Source organism: Lissotriton vulgaris, chromosome 2_1 (genome assembly GCF_964263255.1).
Source record: "Lissotriton vulgaris chromosome 2_1, aLisVul1.2, whole genome shotgun sequence".
NCBI classification, from domain to species: domain Eukaryota; kingdom Metazoa; phylum Chordata; class Amphibia; order Caudata; family Salamandridae; genus Lissotriton; species Lissotriton vulgaris.
The window spans coordinates 1,831,485,941-1,831,508,544 of NC_141687.1; the positions used below are offsets into that span (position 1 = coordinate 1,831,485,941).

At 50.2% G+C, this 22,604-nt stretch overlaps 1 protein-coding gene across 1 annotated transcript in view; it reads left to right on the forward strand.

The window, feature by feature from the left end:
- Positions 1–22,604, forward strand: part of ANP32A (acidic nuclear phosphoprotein 32 family member A) — a 158,474-nt gene that overhangs the window by 132,033 nt on the left and 3,837 nt on the right. The window lies entirely within an intron of this gene.

Below are 22,604 nucleotides of genomic sequence, written 5' to 3' on the forward strand. Positions count from 1 at the left end.
CAAGTGGTGGAGTGGATGTAAGTGGATTAAAAATACCGTGCTTAGTGGGCCTCAACAGATTTGTTATGCTCCTAGGCAGGTATGTTAAAAATGGGGTGAATATCACTATAGACCAGTCTGTAATGAGAATTGGTTCAGTGAAAGTGAAAGGTCAACATGTTTCATGCTACCCCTAGCATTTCTTCAGGACCATGCCGGGACCAGCCCTGCATTTGCCACTCCTATGCCCCTAGTTAGGGAGTGATAAATATAAGAAAAATACACTTAATAGTAAAGGTATGCATTCATAATAGAAATACATACGTTTGTATTGATTTTTGATGTCACTATTGTACCTGATGGCACTTCATGGTCTCTCAGGGGGTTCGATTTGACCTGTTGGACACACTGTTCCTAGTCGGTGAAACTGCTCGATTGTACCTAATAACAGCCTCCCTGGGACCACATCTGAAATGTTATTGGTATTCATACATAAATAGAAATGTTGTTCAAGAAATTGGGACACAAAAGGGCAAAATCACTGAGTGTCTTCCTGAATCATACATTTTCTGTGTTGAAGTCCTCTATGATATTGATGAACTTGAGAATATCTGCCTGTAAGTGCAGGATCCCAGAACACACTTGTATAGAACTTCTATTTACAAAAAAAAATGTCCTTAAGAAAACGCCTATTAGAGGCAATGTCTGTTTTTTTAAATAAGAAAAATAAAATAGAGAACTCCACCAAAGTAGGAAATAGTGTTTGTGTGAGTGCACACCCACGTATGTAGGCACACATTTGTCCTCACAAAGCGTAGGAAAGCGCATTAGCAATACAGTACGTTCATTACTTCTTTGGGTGCTTTTTTGGTCCAGTGAAATATGGATCATCACCATAATGACAGCCCGAGGCACCTTGCAAACGTTTTGCAATATACATTGTGTAGTTGACATTCTAATAACAGTAACTGCCCATTGTTAGAGACACTTCACAGAAAACAGTTCAACAATATATGCCTCAGTTCGTTCTTTTTCTAAAATTCTTAGTTGCAAAGTAAAGCATTGTTTTCTACAGAAGCTGTATAGTCCAGCATTTCACTTCCTAGTTTAAATTAACAGTTCTTTGTCAGAAATAAAACCTCCTTTTTAAGACACCCCCCAAAAATGTATTATAGGTAATGCGTGAAATGTTTTTGACGATACTTATAGAGCATGCAAACTTCAGCCTTATGCTTTGATGTCTGATGGTGTTTTTGCAAACCAAAGGCAATGCTTGTTTGATCGTAGTGATAAATCATGATGAAAACTAAAGAAAAGTAATTTTTTTTTTTTTGCACAATTGATTACTGTAAGTGGGACCAGAGTATAAACCAGCAATATTTCTCTAGCAGGTTTGAGGATATTGTCATTACATATCCTGGTGAAGACCCTACAATCAAATAAATACCAGAGTCAAAACGTAGACATGACCACTTTGTTGGCTGAACATTAAATGTGTAGAGGCACAGGGCCTATATTTCATTGTTGTCAGGGTTTTATAAGCCATTGCTGAACATAGTCAACATTGATTGTACTTTCTTCCAGTTTTCTGGCTGTGCATATTCACTTTACTCACCAATCACCTGTACTGTGCCGTCATAAGGAGCAACATTGTCTCTATTTGCTTTGATTACCAAGAATAGAAGCTTATTTAGTAACAAAATTGTTTTTGTATGTTTGTGATGTTCCTACCATGTATTGCTGCAGATGCACATGCTCTGCATAGTCCTGCTATCTTATGTTAGGCTTGAACCCATTACAATTTGTTCAAATAAGTCTTTCGAGTTACGCGGTACCATGTTGTTCCTGCCTTAGGTGGTAATATACTTGGGTACCGACTGTTACATTGTTATTCTCCACCATCAGTTTCGGGCTTGTTTGACGATGCTTCTTGGCTCGAAGCTCGGTTCTTCGGAACCCCACGGTCGAATCTGCCACTTCCATCACCAAGAGGAACTTTTCTGTTTCTATTTATCTCTTTCCGCTCCCTCAACGTCCTATGGAAACTCCTGGGGCCATCGTATTTTCCATTGTCGACTTTGGAGAATGAAGAGGCATGGAGGATGATGGAACAGACGCTCTTTTGGAAATGCTCTCAATGCCAACCTAAATACCCCTGGAGAGACCCCACAAGATCCATAATCTGTCTCTTCTTTGACAGTGCCATCTGCACCTTCTGCTGCAAGAAGGCCCTTTTCCAAGGAGATATAGACACTGGGTCCACATCAGGATGAGGCAGTTAACTGAAGAGTCACTGTACATCTTTGGCAAAGCCAGCTCCCTCAGACTTGAGGAGTAGGAGGACGCAAAGTCTTTAGATGTCCCCACCCACCAGCCTAGTCTGGCGGTCATCGATTGTCTCTTCCGAACCAGAGGAAAACGTTCCATCTACTTCGCTCGACACCTTGCAAAAAGTTGACGCCGAGAGCTGTGAATATGGTGAAGCCAAAGCACCTAAACCTCGCTCCAAGCTGCATGCTGGGCAGAGCACTTTCCACCAGGGAGTCGAGTCCCATGCATAAGCCACTGCCGCCTACAAGTCCTCATCTGTTCCCTTATTGCCCAAGGCAAAGCATCAGAGCAGCCTAAGGGTTTGGACCCCCATTGGCTTTTAAGCCGAAGAAGCCTGTCGGCACAAAAACTATTCTTCCATGGCCGACTCTGATGTTTCTGTCCGACCCATCCTCCAGAGACTTCAAGAGGAGATTGACGAGAGGCAAGGACTGATGTCATCCATCCTCCTACAGGGAGGACATGCCAGCTCCAGAGGATGCTTTTGAGCCTGCACCGCCTAAAAGGAGTTGAGGCTTCTCCTCTGCCTAACCCCACCTCCACCGCCAACCTCACCCACGCAGCTAACTTCACCCACCTCTTGTCATATTACGACAGTGCCCAGTGTGAGGAGATGGAGAGTCTTCTGCAGCCACTCCCTGGGAAATTCAGAACACTGGGGAAGGAGATAGTCTCTGAGGGCAACATTATTTCTGACGCCACCATATAGTGTGCTCTTGATAGCAGCTGACACCAAAGCCCGGGGAGTCAATGCTTCAATTATATTTAGGCGGCACTCCTGGCTCTGTATAACTATCTTCAAGCTGGAAGTCCAGCTGCATCTTATCAACTTGCTGTTCGATGGAAAGCACTTATTTAGCCTGCAGGATGATGAGATGCGTGAGAAGATCAAAAAGGACACTGACATGGGCACTGCAATGGCTGCCCTCCAAATCTCTGCTGCTAGGGACACTCCTTTTGAAAGCCACAAAAAGGAGGAGTTCCAACGCCACCTCTCCTGACCGGACCCAGTTGTACCAAACGCGGCAGCTGGCCTACCACTAGCAAGGGGGTGGAGGGTACACACGGGGCACCTTTCAGAGCAGCAATTCCATCAATGGCAGAGGTAAAGGCACGCCCAGTAAGGGAGACTCTTTCTCGATCCGTGGTGGCAACTATAGAGTCTGGTGGTACCTTAATTTGTATAAGTAGGGTCTGATGGAGCTGGTTAATATTTTTAATCTACCCGTGGGGTAATAACCCTGGTGTGGACATTCTCCTTTAAGATGTCGTCAGCGTTCTGTAACATACCAGGAAACCTAGACTAAACTGTCTTTGTGGGTGGATGAGAAGGCATCAAAGAGGAAGTCTTGTTCTAAGCTCCTAACACCATAGTAAGAGGCTGCCCTAGCAATCACATGTAGGTAAGCATTAGCATCTTTAGGAGGGGCGAGCAGGATAAAGACCTCGATCATTTGGTGTTATTGGATCTGTGTCATATATGTCCCATGGGTCTGGATCTCCAAATGTGTCTCCCATACCCCTTGTGTTTGACCTAGGTGACCCTGGAGGTGTAGGATCTAGATGGTCGTGGTGTGAAGGAGGGGATGGTGGAGGTGCTGATGATGGTGGGGGAGGTGGTGGGGTCTAGTACCACCACTTCTGTAGTAGGGGATCTCTGTGTATAGTCATAATCTAGTGAATAGTCCCGCTCATAAGCGTTGACCCCGGAGCAATCAAAAATATTCTCATACGGTGTCTAAAAATGCAGTCCTGCACAGACACTTAAGAGAGAATTTAAAGACAAATAATGCAGCCTATATCCACAGGCTGCACTGTCCAATACTTCAACTAGACATTCCACCAAAATCACAAACAGCACAGCTTGTCTAGTTCTCTTCATAGAGAAAAACTTCCCCTTTTACCAACAAAGCCTCTGGAATGATAGAGAGGGAAGGGGAGGACAGACAAGCCCAATATTCTGCCATTATGTGGCTCAAAAAGGGATACCATGCCTTTAAGAAAACTTTCTCAGTATGCCAGAATGCCCAGCAGGTCCCATTTACTTCCAGTTCTTTTTTCCGGCTCCTGCTAGCAGGACCCTGGAGCACTGAGCTCTCCCTTTTTTTGGGTGTATTGTAAGAATTTTTCACTTTTAAAGTGTGTGAGTGTTTACACTCGACGTGTTTTGGTGCCCTCTTCCTTTTTTTAATTCTGAGCACTTCTTTTTTGTCAAAAATGCCAGCATTGTTTGATAAATGCCCGGAGTGCTCTAGAAAGAAGGCCAAGTCAGACCCACACCCTGTGTTTATCCTGTGCCTCCCTTCTACTCATCTACCTGAGAAGTGTGAGATTTGCCAGACCTTCTCCTCCAGGACTCTGAGAAACAGAAAGAAGATCAGGCTCCAAGGACTGGGAGAAAGAAGGCTGCAGGGCCAAGGTGGGTCTGGGCATGCTGGATCTGCTTCCTCTGCCCATGCTGAGGCCTCTACGCGGCTCCCCAGCGTCAAGAAGGTCAGAAAGCGTCACCGTTCTCCGTCGACGTCGATGGCATCGACTACGGCGTCGAGAGGCATGACGGCGATCTGCTCCCCGTCTCCCCAGGGCACTGGGTCGAGTCGACGTTCGTTGTCGAGGGGACTGACGAGACCGCCGTCGAGGTCGCCGCCGAAGACGTCATCATCATTGTCGTCGACGACACTTCGACGTCGTGAGGATTCCAGACGGCGTCGGCGCTCGCCGTCGAGGCAACACCGACGTTCGCCCTCGACGTTCGGCGTCGAGAAAGAGATCACATTCGCAGATCATCAGCATCGAGGCGGCGAAGCCCGTCGTGTAGGCAGAGGTTGTCGACGTCGAGACGACGTTCGTCGGCGCCGAGGAGGCGTTCTTAGACGCCGCAGAGGCGTTCTTCGACGCTGAAGAGGCGCTCGGTGCCTAAGCTGAAGAGGTCATCCTCCAGGAGGCGTTCTAGAGCCAGGAGTCCTTCCAGATCCTCTGGGGCACGACGGTGACGTCAGTCTCCGACAGAGGGCGCTTCCTCTCGATCGCCTACACCAAGGAAGAAGATGAGGGAGTCACCGGGCTCGGTGTACTCTGTGGTGTACTCGCCCCCAAGCCGAAGTCACCAAATCCTCCTCCTCCACTGCCTAAGGAGCCGCCTCCACGCATTCCTTCGCCACCTCCTCCTCCTGTTCCTCCACATGGACCGCCACGGGCTCCAAGGTCGGTCTCACTGACCCTCCCTACGCCTAAGGGGGCACCTCGGCCGAGGTTCCCGGTCAGGCCACCACCGCAGGCTCCGCCGCAAGCACCCGCGGAACGCCCAAGGGCTAGAAGACCTAGATCTCGCTCCGGACGGAGGGGCAGATCCAGGAGTCGCCGTCGTTCATCGACGAGATCCAGACGACACCGCAGGAGGGGTCGATCTAGGTACACCACGGATTCGTCCAGCGCAGGGAACTATTCACCAACTCTAGCAGATTCCCCTCAGACGAGGGTATCCCCTGTGGACGACGTGGTCTCCTTTCAGGAAGTCTTGTTGAGGGGTGCGAGCAAGCTGGGCATCCAACTGACTGTGCCCACGCCTACAACCTGCGTAATATTTGAGACTCTCCACAAGAAGCACCTATCTAGGCCTTTGTTGCCCTTGGTGCCTGGATTAGTGGAACCCGCCATGGAGCTCTTCCTCACTCCGGCGGTGACGAAGGCAGCCCCCTCCAGGCTGCAAAAGAAATACAAAGCTCCTGATGTGGACCCGGCCTTCCTCCGAGTGGACCCAGTTCCGGATTCCTTCATTGTGACGGCGGCGAGGAAGCAACACGCCACCACCCCGTCCTCAAGTGTGCCTCCGGACAAGGAGAGTCGCTGGTTGGACTCAGCGGGCAGGAAGGTATGCGGGACGGCCGCTTCCTCCATGAAGGCTGCCAGTGCATTGGTGCTGTTGGGGCGCTATGATCGGGCGCTGTGGGAGTCCCTTCAACAGTTCGCCGACCTCCTCCCCCGGGAGAAGAAGGAGGATTTTTTGGAAATCCTAAATGAGGGATTGCCGGTGTCGAACCAGCTGATCAGCGCAGCGGCAGAATCTTCGCTCTTGTCAGCCCACGGGTACTGCCATGGAGTTAATCAGAGGGGCCACGCTTGGCTCAGATTTACATCACTGAAGCCCAGCAGAGGGAGGCCAACCTGCCCTTCTCTGGAGAGACCCTATTCGGGAAACACGCCGACGATGAGATGGCCCGCATGAAGGCGGAGGCTGAGACTCTGATGGCTGTGGTCTTGGAGAAGCCCAAGGACCAGAAGAAGAACTACCGCCCGTTCCAGAGACGGTACGGGGCGCAGGGCAGAGGGCGAGGTCAACAGTCTGGACAGCAACAGCAGCAGTTCCAGAGGAAGCCCTTTCAAAAACGTCAGAGGGGCAGGGGTGGTCAGCAGTCTGCCCCGCGACCAAAGGCCCGGCCGGGTCTAGGCCCTGAGCGATTACTTCCCCGTCATCCGTTACCCACTCCGGTGGGGGGAAGCGTTCAATATTTTCTGGCAGAGTGGAGAAAAATTACTCGGGACAAGTGGGTGCTGAATATTGTTTGCAATGGATACAGTCTTCGGTTCACCAGCCCGCCTCCAGCAATTCCACCGGTTTGCTCACAGTTTCAGCTGCGCGAGCTCCAGGTGGAGGCCGATACCCTGTTAAGGAAAAGGGCGATAGAAGACGTCCCTCTGTCTCAAAGGGGAAAAGGTCTGTACTCACGATTCTTTCTGGTCCGGAAAAGGACAAGAACGAGTTCAGGCCTATTCTGGATTTGCGGCAAGCACACAAGTGGATTCGCAGAGAAAAATTTTGCATGCTGTCTTTGCACCAGATTCACCCTCAACTGCAAAGGGGAGGCTGGCTGTGCGCGATAGACCTACAGGATGCATACTTCCACGTGTCCATTGCACAGAAACACCGGAAGTTCCTGCGATTCCAAATCGGCGCCAATCACTATCAATAGACAGTGTTACCATTCAGGCTGAAGTCTGCGCCCAGGACCTTTTCCAAATGCATGGCAGTGGTAGCGGCACATCTGAGAAAGAACAAGGTGTTTGTCTACCCGTACCTGGACGGTTGGTTGATCAAAGCATCCTCCTTCTCGGAAGCTCAAGCGCACTTCCAGAAGACGTCCGTTCTCTTGAACAAACTGGGGTTGCACATCAACATGTCCAAGTCCGTCCCGACTCCGGTCCAATGCCTACAGTACTTGGGAGCCTCCATCGATACGCTGTTAGCAAGCGTGGCTCCTTCGGAGGAAAGAGGTTTATCACTCCTTCGGAAGGCTCAGGCTCTTATGACCGCTCCATCTACGACAGTGAGGAGGGTATCTTCTCTACTGGGGTCGATGGCCTCTTGTAAATTCCTCACGCCACACGCACAGCTACACATGAGACCGCTGCAGGAGTGTCTGGAGGATCAGTGGGACCAGGAGAGGAAACTGGGACGACAAGATACGACTGTCTCTGCATGCTCTACAGTCTCTGAAATGGTGGTGTTCAGCGGAGAATCTCCTCAAGGGGGTTCCCTTCCACAAGGACATTCCCACTTAGACTATCGTGACGGATGCTTCTCTCCACGGCTGGGGAGCGCATTCCGGGGAATTACAGATCCAGGGACCGTGGTCCCAGACGGAGTCCACGTATCACATCAATTTTCTGGAACTCAGAGCTGTTCACTTGGCACCGAAGGCCTTTCATCCGTCCTTCCAGACCGACTCTCTGCTTGTACAGATGAACAATACGACCACGATGTATTACCTCAACAAGCAGGGGGGCTCGAGATCGCGCACCCTGTCGCAGGAGGCGCAGGCGATCTGGCACTGGCTTCTTGCCAGAGGACTGACTATAACGGCTACTCATCTACCAGGTGTGCAGAATGTTCAGGCGGACGCACTGAGCAGACTGATCCAGGAAAACCACGAATGGGTCATCAACGATGAAGTACTCGGAGACATTTTCGCCAGGTGGGGCACTCCAGACGTGGATCTGTTCGCCACCGCCGAAAACAGCAAATGCCGAGACTTCGCATCCAGGTACTACCAGCAGGGAACGCTGGGGAATGCGTTATGGATTGACTGCTCGAACAGCTTTCTGTACGCTTTTCCACCCATTCCCCTGATTCCGGCGATGCATATCAAGCTGGCCCAGTCCCGGGCTCGGATGATACTGATTGCCCCAGAATGGCCCAGGCAGTGGTGGTTCACGGACCTGCTTCACCGGTCTCTCCTTCCTCACATTCGGCTGCCGTGCCGGCAGGACCTGCTCAAGAAGATCGGGGGGGGCAGATGGTGCACCCCAATCTCTCGTCTTTGAGTTTGGCGGCATGGCTCCTGAGATAGTGCAATATTGCCATTTGAATCTCGCTGCAGAGTGTATGGACATACTGAAGGAAGCCAAGAGACCTTCCACTAGGACTTCTTATGCGTACAAGTGGAAGAGATTTTGCATCTGGTGCAAGTCCAAGAACTATGATCCAACGACATGTAAGGAAGATATCATCCTTCCGTACCTTTTACATTTGGCGCAGTCTGGCCTTAATTTTCATTTCATTAAGGTTCATCTTGCTGCGCTGACTGCCTACAGGAAATGCCCTTCACAGACCTCCTTCTTCCAGATCCCTGTGATCAAAGATTTTTTGGAAGGCGTGAAGAAAGTGTTTCCTCCCGTACGGCTTCCCTCGCCTTCATGGGAATTGAATGTGGTGCTGTCAAGGTTGATGAAGGAACCTTTTGAACCTATTCATAAGGCTTCGTTGCAGCACCTGTCCTGGAAGGCGGCGTTCCTCGTGGCCATTACATCCGCCCGCAGGGTGAGTGAAATTCAGGTGTTGTTGCCAAGAACCTTATACTTTATTTCATGCTGCTAAGGTTGTTATGCGTACTCACCCTAAATTTCTTCCTAAGGTTATTTCTGATTTCCATGTTAACCAGACCATAACTTTACCTACGTTTTTTCAGAATCCTTCCTCTCCAGCGGAAAGGTCTCTACATTCCCTGGATGTCAGGAGGGTGTTGACATTTTATCTGGATAAAACCAAGGATATTCGTAGGTCAGACCAATTGTTTATCAATTATGGGTCAGTCAGGACAGGTCTTGCTACCTCAAAACAGTCCATTTCGAGGTGGATCGTGTCCTGTATACAGTTGTGTTATCAAAAGGCTAATAAGACCTTAGGGGGTAAACCTAAGGCTCATTCCACCAGGGGCAAAGCTGCCACGACGGCTTTGTTACGTAATGTTCCCATTGCAGAAATCTGCAGGGCGGCCACTTGGAAGTCGGTCCATACCTTTGCTAAGCATTACTGTCTGGACTCTGATGCCAGGGCAGACGCTCAGGTTGGGCAGGCTTCGCTGCGAAATCTGTTCCCACAGTAGTGGTGTTGTACTTCTTTTTTCTCCACCGCCACTTTGGTGTGGGGATGGGCTTGCCATTCTATTCACTAGATTATGACTATACACAGAGATCCCCTATTACAGAAGGAGTAGTTTCTGTCCTGTAACTCCAGTTCTGTAGTAGGGGTATCTCTGTTGTAGTCATAAGCGCCCGCCCTCCTCCCCGGTGGAGTGAGATGTTCATGTTCGGAATGCTACAGGTCTAGCGTTATACGCTTTCAAAAAGAACTGAAAGTAAATGGGACCTGCTGGGCATTCTGGTATACTGAGAAAGTTCTAGAAAGTTTTCTTAAAGGCACGGTATCCCTTTTTGAGCCACATAATGGCAGCCTATGGGGCTTGTCTGTCCTCCCCTTCCTCTCTATCATTCCAGAGGCTTTGTTGGTAAAAGGAAAAGTTTTTCTCTATGAAGAAAACTAGACAAACTGTGCTGTTTGTGGTTTTGGTGGAATGTCTAGTTGTAGTACTGGACAGTGTAGCCTGTGGATATAGGCTGCATTATTTGTCTTTAAATTCTCTCTTAAGTGTCTGTGCAGGACTGCATTTTTAGACACCTTAAGAGATTATTTTTGATTGCTCAGGGGTCCACGCTCATGATCAGGACTATTCACTAGATTATGACTATAACAGAGATACCCCTACTACAGAACTGGAGTTACAGGACAGAAACTACTCCTTCCATGTATGCACATCATCTTGCCCCCCAATGCAATTAGTTGAACATAACCTGGAGCGAGGGCCCTTCACACTGGCACCATCCCAGTGGCGTCTCATCCCCCCCCCCCCTCATTACCTCAACAAGCATTAAACAGGATACACCTGCCTTGGTGACACATGACCCTGACTGAGCATCTCTTACTGACCATACAGTTTGCACCTCTACATCTTAAGGGCTAACAGTCTGGGGTCGTCACCTAAGCGCAGCAGCAAGAATACATGTTTACGCACACTTTAGAATAACCATACTCATAACATTTGGATATAATTAGCGAAGCATTGCAATTACAGCCCCTAAAGGCATCACAGATGATCACAGGATTAAGTAAATAGTCAGACACCCTAGCAGGAGTGTCTAGCCACGTAGCTACTTTGCTTATGACATCTCCATGCAAACTGTGAAATTCAGTCCCTCCAAAAGAAATAACCATTAGTAAATGCATTTACTCCAGTATTGGAACTTTCATAGATTCACATGCCTGAATCATTCCCCGTCGTCGAGACGGGAGTCTCCGGTGTATATAAAAAAGCAGTGCTTCGTAGTATAGCAAACTGAAAAGAGGCCTAGGCCCATTTCCCTTTTGAAACCCATAGCCTTTGTTATGTAAAAAAGGCCCAAACTTTTCCCTGAACCAATCAGAGCTCCTCACCCTCTAGAACCCTCCTGAGAGAACCTTCTGCCCCTCAGATTTTTCTACTGCACGTTGTGCTAGGGAGTCTCCTTTGAGCTCTGCTCAAATTCTTTACTTTTACAGTATTTTGACTAGATTTGAGTTTTTTTTCATCTAACATGTCGGAGAAAGAGAAGAAAGGATTATTTAGAGCTTGTTCCACCTGATCTAAGAAAAGACTTTATACAGATGACCCTCACAAGGACTGCATCTACTGCCTCTATCCAGACCATAAGGCAGCAGATTGTAAGGTAAGTCGTACCTTTTCAAATAAGACCTTGAGAGATCGTGAGGGAAGGCTACTGATCTGGCTTCAGAAGGTTAAGGCCAGAAAGGAGATCCTCTCAAGTGAGAGTGAAGAGGAATCTGTGGCATCTAAGAGATCTCAGAAGAGAAGTAGATCTCCTCAGACACATTCCTCAGGGGAAAGACCCGAAAAGGCCCCAAAAAAGACAACTTCAGGGCGCAGTCCCTCAAAATCCCCTTCAGTCTCAGCTAAGGGGAAGAAGGGTTCTGCTAGTGAGGTGAAGATAGTGAAATCTGCCTCAGATCCACCACAATCACCTCAGAAAATCAAGATTACCATCAAGAGGTCATCTTCTACGCCTTCTGAGGAGAAGGGTACTGTTTCAGCGCTGTCGGTGGGACCGTCGACGAAAAAGTGATCATCGACGACGACAAAAACACCTCCGTCATCGACAAAGAAGGATAATGCTAAAGCTGGTGAGAAAACAGCGTTGACGATTTCACCGTCGACAGCGTCGACGACGGTGGCGAGGACGACGGCGGCGAGGACTGTGTCGACGACTGCAGCGTCGACGAGGACGACGACGAAGACCGCGTCGACGGTGACTACGACGTCGACGGTGGTGTCGACGACGATGACTTGGTCGACGACGGCGATGGGAATCTCGTTGACGGGCTCGTCGACGAGGGAAAAAACACCAGAAAAAAGGTTGGTGCCTCGGAAAAAACCTATAACACCAGAGGTTACATCTCCGAGCAAGGTCTCCCCATTGTTGCCGTCTCACCTGCTGGAAGAGGAAGATTCAGATGAGGAGGATGAAGAGTATGGAATTGCCAGTAGCCCTTCGCAATTGCAGGTCAAGTACCAGGAAGAGGATTCTGAGGAGGAATATGGGGGTTATCAGGAACAACCCCAGGAACAGCATCGATATCGCCAACAGCAACGTGAGGAGATGACAAGTGTGCCATCCTCTTTGTTGAGGGATCTACAAGGCATATTGGAAGATTATAGGAAGAGATACCCAGCGACTCCAGTCGCTCAACAGGCCCCAGAGGTTACTCCACGTCCACGATCGGTACCAGGGACACCGGTTCGGAGGAGAGAGATTGTGCCGGAACCTACTGCTAGGTCTCCACCACTGGTGACACACCAGGATTCCTCGGATGACGATCATGAGGATGGGGAAATTGCGGACACAAGTGCAGAATGGCATGACTATATTGTCCCCTCACCGTCTACTCCTCCACAGAAACCGGTAGATTCTCCACCGGAGGACATTGGTGGTTTTCATAATTTAATGGAAAGGGCCACTAAGAGATTTTCACTGACCATGACAGAGACTGAATGTTTTTTATACGACTTCAAGGACTCATATCGGAAATCCGTGCGAGCCCTGCCTATAGTGTCCCATATTTGGAAGGAAGGATTAAAGGTCATGGAGACGCCAGCAACGGTAACGCCGGTTCTGGCCAGACTAGATAAGAAGTATAAGGCACCCATGGATGCTCCTGCTTGCCTTTTGGGTCATCCCAAACCGGATTCTGTTATTACACAGGCGGCACAACATAAATCAAGGAACCCATCTGCTCCGATTGCAGAACCTCCAGACAAAGAGGGCAGAAGGTTGGATAATGCGGGAAAAAGGTTCTCCTTAACCTCTTGGCTGCTAATGACAAGGGTAACTCGTCATGGACTTTCCATTGATTTCAATGGAAATTAAATGAGCAGAAGAATAATGCCTTAGCAGCCAAGAGGTTAATGTCGGCTCTGTTAGTGAGAGCTGCTAATCCCCTCGCCATCTTGGGAAGGTATGACAGGCAGATGTGGTGTGATCTGTCTCCATACATCAACCAGGTGCCGGACCCAGAGAAACAGGAAGCGAAGAAGATTCTCATGAAAGGGGAGAAGACTTCGGCTGAAGTCATAGACTGCGCTATGGATATAGCGACCACATCATTTAGATACCTGGGAGGAGCGGCGGTACTACGCAGGCAGGGATGGCTGAGAGCAACAGCATTTAGGCCGGAGGTGCAAAACAACATTTCAGACCCCCCATTCAATGGAGAAGAGTGATTTGGAAAGCATATTGATGATACTCTGCAGATTATCAAAAAGGATACGGATACGGCAAAGGCTCTAGGAACACTGCAATACAGGAAAACCCCTTTTCGTGGCTCCAGGGGTAGAGGACAATCCTCGTATAGAGGAGGATACCAACAGGGGAGATATTCTTCTTATTCGTCCTCATCGCTTCCTTAACGTCAACAGTACAGCCACCGTCAATCGGGAGGATACACAAAATCAACTCCAAGAGGACAGGGTGGCCGAGGAAAGAACAACACCCGTCGACAATGACAACCTCCACCTTCCGGCAATGTCAGATGCTCCCCTGGGTGGAAAGATTGCTCACTATCTTCACAATTGGCGGAAAAGAACAATGGACCAATGGGTCCTCATAATAATTCAATTCGGTCATATCCTAGAATTTCTTCAAGCGCCCCCTTGTACGCCACCGATGCACCAGAGAGCCAACCATCTGCAGCAGCTCCGGCAGGAGATTCGGACAATGCTCCGAAAGGGAGCAATAGAACCGGTACCGAAAGCCCAGAAAAAAAGGGGTTTTACTCCCGTTTTTTTCTTATCAAGAAAAACAAGCTCCAGTGGCGCCTCATTCTGGATCTCAGATCCTTAAACACCTATCTCAAGAAACAATCTTTCAGGATGGTATCTCTGCAGGACATCCTTCCGTTATTAAACCCAGGAGATCATATGACTACTTTGGACCTACAGGACGCGTATTTCCACATGCCGATACATCCTGCACACAGACAGTACCTTCGGTTCTGGGTAGCCGGAAGTCATTACCAATTCAAGGTACTGCCATTCGGCTTGAAATCAGTGCCAAGGGTGTTCACGAAATGTCTGGCTGCAGTGGCGGCTGTGTTGAGAAAACAAAAACATCAAATATTTCCTTACCTCGATGACTGGTTAGTCAAGCACCATCAAAGGTACAGGCCAGAGCGTCAACACAGGCCTGCATAGACTTATTTGCCAAGCTAGGATTGTCTCTCCACGAGGAAAAATCGAACCTCCACCCAGCAAGAGTGATCACATTTCTGGGGGCAAAATTGGACACGGAATGCAACAAGGCGTTTCCCTCCGAGGAAAGGCAACTAGGGATTGTGTCTCTCTTCCAAGACTTTGTAAAAAGAAAGTCTCTTTCAGTCCGCAGGTACAAATCCTTGCTGGGCACGATGTCATCTTGTATTCCCCTGGTACCTTGCTGCAGGCTAAGGATGAGACCATGGCAAGAGCAGACCGATCTCCAATGGCGTCAAGCGGAGGGATCCTTCGACGATACAATAAGGGTGACACCAGTGATGGTACAGGCAGCAAAGTGGTGGACGCAAAAGGCAAATGTGTCTCGGATTGACATTTCTGGCAAGAGCGGCTCCTCTAGTGGTTACGACGGATGCTTCGTTGGAAGGATGGGGAGCTTTCCTTTAGGACCTTCAAGTCAGCGGTCGTTGGAAGGCGCAGGAGTAGCAATTACACATAAATCTGCCGGAGCTCAGAGCGATCAGATTGGCATTGCTGGCTTTTCTGCCAAGGATAAGAGGTTCACCGGTGTTGGTAAGAACAGACAACACTACGGCGATGCATTATGTGAACAAGCAAGGGGGAACGAGATCTCTCTCCCTGTCTCAGGAAGCCTAGGAGATATGGGAATGGGCTCTTCAGCAAGGAATATCATTGGCAATAGGACACCTCCCGGGGGATCAAAACGCCAAGGCGGATACTCTCAGCAGGCTCAAATCATCCTGCCACGAATGGGAGCTAGACCAGGGGATCCTGGACAGCGTCTTTCGAACATGGGGAACACCGATAGTGGACCTCTTCGCTACAAAGGAAAACAGAAAATGCCAGTACTTCGCAAGCTGGCTTCCCCAGAAGGGATCTTGGGGGAATGCGTTTTCCATGGTATGGTCCGGCATCTTTGCCTACGGTTTTCCTCCAATTCCACTTCTCCCCCGCATACTGGTGAAGATCAAGAAAGAGCAGTGCAGGCTGATCCTAGTAGCCCCGTGGTGGCCCAGACAACACTGGTTCACGGAACTGCTGCTACTGTCGGAGGACCGTCCAATTCGGTTGTGTCCAATTCCATCGCTTCTGACAATGTCAGAGGGCAGGTTCTCCATCCGGACCCGAAATCCTTGCGATTTAGCAGCCTTTCTCCTGAACACTATGAGTTTTGCCATCTGAACATCTCACATGAGTGTAGAGAGATCCTGTCCAAGGCCAGAGCGGAAAGTACCAACAAAACCTACAAGATGAAATGGAATCTGAATATTGTACTCTCTCAATTGATGAAGCCACCATTTGAACCGATACACAGGGCAGACCTGAAGTTCTTTCCTGGAAAGTGGCCCTTCTCATTGCATTGACTTCAGCGAGAAGAGTAGGGGAACATCAAGCGCTCACGATTCAGGAGCCTTTCTTACAATTTCATGAGGATAGAATGATTCTCGGGACAAACCCGAAGTTCATTCCGAAGGTGCCAACTGACTTTCATTTGAACGAACCATTAGTATTGAAACGTTTCTTTCCTCATCCGTCAACAGCAGCGGAACGAGTATTGCACTCGCTGGACGTTCAAAGATGTATGACATTTTACCTAAACGAAACTAAGGCGTTTCGCGAGTCTTCACAGTTGTTTGTCGCTTTCAGCGCACCCAGAAAAGGTTTCCCGCTGACTAAGAGGGGAATTGCCAGATGGATTTCCAGTGCGATTGTCTACTGTCATCAAGCTGCTGGAAAGCCGTTTAAATGCACGAGTTCGTGCCCATTCCACGAGAGCGGTGGCCACATCCACAGCGCTGTTTGGAGAAATGCCAATCCAGGATATCTGCAGAGCAGCAACCTGGGCATCTACTCACACCTTCACCAGGCATTACTGCTTGGAGGCTGCTGCAGAATCAGATGCAGCGGTGGGAGAGGCGATACTGCGGAAGATCATCCAGTAACGGTGAGCCTTTTTTACATCCCTCCATCCATGCTTTCTCTTGTTTACAAAGTCACATTTTATAGAAGTGTGTGTGAATATGTATGTATGTATATGTATATATATATATATATGTATATGTATATATATATATATATATAGGATTCTTCTTCTTTTTTTTAAATGGTATAGCATGATTATGAAATATATCAGAGAAATGTGCTTTGTTTTTTCCACTGCTCGCTATTCTGATTCAGGCATGTGAATCTATGAAAGTTCCAATACTGGAGTAAGAAAACAAGTTACTTACCTGTAACTTTAGTTCTCCAGTATTGGAATCTTTCATAGATTCACATGCACCCACCCTGAGAGGCTCACCTCGGATTTAGCACAGGAAGTGTGTTATATGCACAAGTGCACGAAAAATCTGAGGGGCAGAAGGTTCTCTCAGGAGGGTTCTAGAGGGTGAGGAGCTCTGATTGGTTCAGGGAAAAGTTTGGGCCTTTTTTACATAACAAAGGCTATGGGTTGCAAAAGGGAAATGGGCCTAGGCCTCTTTTCAAATTGCTATACTTCTAAGCACTGCTTTTTTATATACTGGAGACTCCCGTCTCGACAACGGGGAATGATTCAGGCATGTGAATCTATGAAAGATTCCAATACTGGAGAACTAAAGTTACTGGTAAGTAACTTGTTTTCTTCAATGTCATTACACCATTTCACCTCCAGGGGATGCCCTTCTCGAGACATCTCCAACTCACCCTTCAATCTTTGATGCACTTCTCAATGAATCCCCAGCTGTAGATCAAAAGTTCCAGTCTAAGAGGTGATGCAATCTTCACTGAGCGTTGAGGGGTTATTCTTTTTAAAGCCTCAAGAAACTTATGGTGGGACTTAGCTTTGTGCTGGGGGCGAGACTGCGCTTCTCCAGCAGCTCCCCCGAGCACCTATTCACACCCAAGGGTGACCCCTCTCCTCTGGGGGCCACCAAAACGCCAAAAACGATCCATTCCCCATGCCTTGCAAGGCATTATGGGGTGCTTCAAGCTCCTGCTGCTGAATGATAGATGAGCGGCACTCCTGCTGTGCCTGGAGAGCGGCGCTAGCGCCTCGCCGCTTTCTGGGGCCTCGGTGGGGGGCCTGGTCTCAGCTAGACCCCCAGGTGAGCACAGACGGCTCGGGGAGCCCACCCGGCCGCTCCTCCTCTTTTCTGGAGCCCGGTCCCACCCGGGCCCCTCGCACCGCTGAAGGTCTTTCCTTGGGGGATCCGGGACCCCCGCTGTCCTCCTTTGTTGGAGGGCAGCCTGGGGAGCCCACCCCCAGCTGTCCCCGCCGGCTCCCCGCGCAGCCAGCACTATTCCGTGCTGGTGCGGGAGCCGGCCGATCCCTTCTGGTCTGCCCGCTCCATGCAGACGCGAGGTCTCCCGCAGTACTGTCGGGACCTTGGAGGAGTGCGGCGGCACTCCCCCAACCTCCTCCTCTTCGCTGGGGCCCAGGGATGGGGCCCCGGGCCCCCGGACATCTTCGGGGGGTGCAACAGCGCTTTCTCCCCCTCCATCCTGGCACTTCGGGGCCCGGGGATGGGGTCCCTGGCCCCTTCTCCTCTGTATGGGGTTTCGTGTGGCACGCCCCATCGCCATTTTCGTCGGGGGCCAGGGTGGGCTCCTGGCACCCCGTGGGGGGGGGGCGGGGGGGGGGCATTTTTATGGGGAGCGCGACGGCGCTCCCCGGCCTCCGTCTTCGATGGGGGCCAGGGTGGGCTCCTGGCCCCCTGCAGGGCACCCCAGCTTTACTTCTCCTTGGGGCAGCCCCCGGGACCTGACCCACCCCGGGGGCATCTCTGAGATCGGCTGCGGAGCCCCATGTACTTTGTCGCTGGTCTTCTTAGGGGTCAAAGGTCGCATACCTTCCGGGGGCATTATCTCAGCCCCTGGGGGTCCGATCTGCCCCATCTTTGCGTCTTCTCGCTCCTGGATGCGTCCCCGAGCCACTGGGAGCACTCTCCTTCGCCCTTCGGGTCTCCAAAAGGGTGCATTCTGCAGGGAGCGATCTTCACTGGCTCCCTGCGGGGCTCTACTCCCTGCGCAGAGGCCTCTTCTTTTGAGCACCGGTCCTGGGCTCTTCTTCTGGTGCTGCTAGGGGCCTGGGGGGGGGGCAGTCAGGGGTGTCCTCCTTCCAACTGCCCATTGCTCCAGCACCTTTTGACTCAGCAGACCACACCCCACAGAGAGCTTCTCTTCCTGTGCAAGTACTTACCTGCCCCTGCTCCCTCCTTCTTGTCCAGTCTCTGAAACCCAACTCCTTCCCCCCTCACTGCCTTCCCTCCTTGATGCAGCCTGGTGCCTGGCACCCAGCAACAGCAGTTGATGGATTGGCTTGTAGCTCCACCTATCTTTTCTCCTTGGAGGGAAGATCTTCACTCTGGGAAGAAAGGTCATTAATCTAACCTGCCAGGGCCAGACCCCAGCCAGGGACTCGGAGAAATATGAAATTTCTGGATGACCCAAAAGCAGTACACATATGACTTTAGACTCTGCAGAATACTCATTTTCACATCCGCTACACTGGACATTATTGCTTGTCTGGAATCTGTAGGCCTTGTGGAAGTCATTTTAGCCATGGGCCCCACATCCCCATAGGAGAATAATGAAGTGAAAACACAGTAAAACACACTGACTTTCCCTGGCATGTTCCTTCCCAGGGTATAAAGCCTATTCCATGTCACCACCCAATTCTGCATAAGTCCTGCCACACCATTCACTCTGTAGCTGCTCCTGGACTGTGCACGCTAGGAATCTCCCCTGCGCAGCCCCTACTCTTGTGCACACGCATGTACACCCGTTTATGCTTGTAACCAGCACGGTGCTCCATACTCCAGCTGCTGAGCAGCAGCCTAGTCAAGCCATGCAGACTCCTTCATTATGAGTTCACTGTGGGTGAGTCCCAGATTACGAGGCTCCACCATAGTAAAAGCTCAACAATTAGGTGCTCAAAAAGCAAAAAATCCAGGTGGCCCCTACTGTCAAAACCACCTTCTAACAGAAACCGAGAGAGGCCTTGAAGTTTTTAGCTCAGATGGTTTTGGAACCGAGGAATGGTTCGAGGTTTTGGTCTCTGACGGTTTCAGAACCAAGGGTTTCGAAGCAGAGGAGTGTTTTTGGTTAGTACCGAGGCAGAAGCAGTCCATTGCCGAGTCGGTTCTGAAAATTGGGAGGAGACCAACACATGTGCTCGATCCGAGAAGGTCGACACTGAGGATCTAACCTTGGTGTAAATTTTCAGTGTCAGGCCCGGAGTCGGGGCTTCCAAAGTGTTTGTTCGGATCAGACCATGGACAAATAGAGGTGCCAGTCTGGCGACCTCTATTATTGGGAAGTTCTGCTTGGGTTGTGTAGCAGGGTCTGGGGCGGTAGTACTCATGCACTTCCCGGGTGACTGGGTGTACTCTAGTTCCTCCTCCATATCGGAACCAGAGATTTATTCCACAGAGAAAGCCCTTTCTCCTTCTTCCTCAGAAGGCTCCTCCTGGGCGTGCTTGCCCCCGGAAATGTCTGAATGGTCGTATTCGCTTCAACGAGACACCATAAGCCGACGAGCCCTTCGATCTCGGAGACTCTTTTTAGAACGGACACACTTGCAGGCGTTGCACTCTGTTGTTGGAGAATGGACTTGATGGCACGGACTGTAAACCCTAGGCTGTGGAGGAGGGAGAAAGCAGCCTATGTGTGGGTTAGGAACTCCTGTCTGCTTGCGCTCTTTAACAGCCAATTGTCTAGATAAGTGAAGGCACGAGTACCCTCTCATCTGAGATGGGCCGGTACCACAGCTAGGCATTTGGTGGAGATACTTAGGGTTGTGATGACACCAAAGGGCAACACTCTGAATTGGTAGTGCTGGCCACTTACCACGAAGCAGAAATAGTGCCACATGAATGGTATGTGAAAGGTCTAACATGGTCACAAAATTGCCTTGCTGCAGCAGGAGAATGACATCCTACAGGGTGGTCATAAGGAAATGTTCCAAGGGGATGTATCTGTTGATTGGCTTGAGGGAACCATACTTCTTGTGGATGAGGAAGTAGAGAGAGTAAAAGCCTCCGCCCCAGTGTTTTGGGAGTGAGCACTGGCTCTATTGTTCCCTCGAGAAGGAGCACCTGACCCTCCTCCTACAGTAGACAAAAGTGCTCTGGGCTGAGGGTGTGTGGGCAGAGGGGGATGTTGGGTGGGGTTTAAAGGAGTTCCAAACAATATCTTTGCTGGGTGACTGATAGAACCCACCGGCCTGAAGTGAAGGTCTCCCAATGAGGAGTCTCCCCCCTCCCCCAAACGGTGTTGTGTGACAAGTCAGTGCTTGCTCCGGATTAGGGGGACAAAAACCAAAAAAAAAATATAAATTAAAAAATGACCCAAGCTAGACTGCGAACATAAACACTAGGATTATGTCATCAGTGCATCCTGGTAGTGTGTGGTGTGTTATGTGTCAGGTCGTGTCAATAACAGTAGCGTAGAGGCAGGGTCTTATTGATAACGTGGGCACTCGGGAAACGGCCGAAGGCAGGTAGCTGAGTTCTAGCTGTGGGCTGCTTTTATGGACAGCCTGGGGGCTGTCTGTTCTGTTAGGATGCCACCAGCGGCCCAGTGGGTGCCTGAGTGGCCTTTCAAGAGGCAGATGGGCGAAGGTATCACACCGTTCTCTCGCTGGGCCGGCCCATTAATGTATGCTGATTGAGCGGGGCAGGGGGCCTCAGCAGAAGTGGTCTCACTTGTTTTCATGTGTGGCTCAGCAGTGTGGTCTAATCTGTGCTTTTTTTTATCTACGTAAAGTTAATAAAACATCCCCCCACTCCCTTTCTTATCATAAAACTTTGCTGAAGCAGTGTTTTTTGGAAAGGCAATATGCAAATGTGGGCTACTTTTTAGGTCTCGCCTGATTCAGCGCATGCGCTGCTCTGGCAAGACTTTTAGTGAGTGGGCATTTTAAAATGCGACCACACGCTTCTGTGGCCTCAAGCTTGCGAGCACGCACTCAGCAGCCATCTGGCTTTCCTCGCGGCACCCTTACAGCGCGACTCGCTCCGCCCCTCCCTCACCACAGAGCACGCAATGGCTTTCGCAGCTGTGTTACTTTAACGGCCGCGTGGCCAATGGTTGTTATATTCTTATACCCGCATGCAGCGATCCTCTCTGCTTGTACCAGCCCCCGGTCTCTGTACCTCGTACTTCCGCGTGGTGTTAGCCGTTTCCTGTTGGCTCTCCAGTGATCTCCGCTGTCCAGGCTTGTGGATACTTTCCACGTTGCTTCCATGACCGGTGCTCGTTGGGGCTTCAGATACTTTTCTACCGCGTTCACTTCTCTTACGTCATGGTGGTCGCAGCCGCACTCCTCCCTCGCGGCCACTCTCGCTTGATTTCTGCTGGAGGGCCGCCACTTTATCGTCTGTGTCCAGGCGTGCTTAGTTTTGGCAGCAGCACAATCGCCTGTGTCACGCCCGTACATGCTGTACTGGTTGGCATAAAATGGCAGCTCCGCCGATCCCCTCGGCTTGGCCGTAAAAATGCCTGGCTCAGTGCCCTCACGATGCTTCTCATTCCTGGCAACCACCGGAAATGAATATCGTGAAGGGGGAGGGCAGCGGGGTATCTGTTGTGTGCCGTAGGACTGCCAACACCCACAGTGGGTCCGCTGCCTATTTCCTTAGACCCACATATGGCAGGTCGCTCTGATTTGGCTATTGCCATCCCACGTTCCCCTACCTCAAACTTGCGCGTAGTATCGGCCGTGACATGTCGGCTTTCCAATTACCTCTGCTGTCAGGGCTTGCTGAGACCTCTCCCGCTTTCTCCCTGATGGTTGCTCGGAGCAGCTGCTCAGGATATATCTGCCGCTGAAATTACTCACATTGTGGAGGCCGCAGCCACGCCCTTCTCCCGCTCCCCGGCCCCACACGCTAGACTGCTGCTGCAGAAGGTCTTCACATTATCGCCCACGTCCAGGCATCTTCCAAGCTTCTCAGTTTATTCTCCGGTGCTTTCCACTGTTTTTCAGGCGTCCACGGCCCCTTTAGGTGCAGTATAATGTTGTTTAGGCATCTTGGACTGTAGGAGCCTCACTACTGTGCGGCCATCTTGCTAGCCGGCCTTCTAGCGCCCCTCCCGTGGGAATTAGTTATTCAACTAAATTTATACCAGTAAACAAAACAAAAAAAACATGGCAGCGTCAGGCAGTCAGGTGTTCTACCCCATGGAATCCTTGATAAG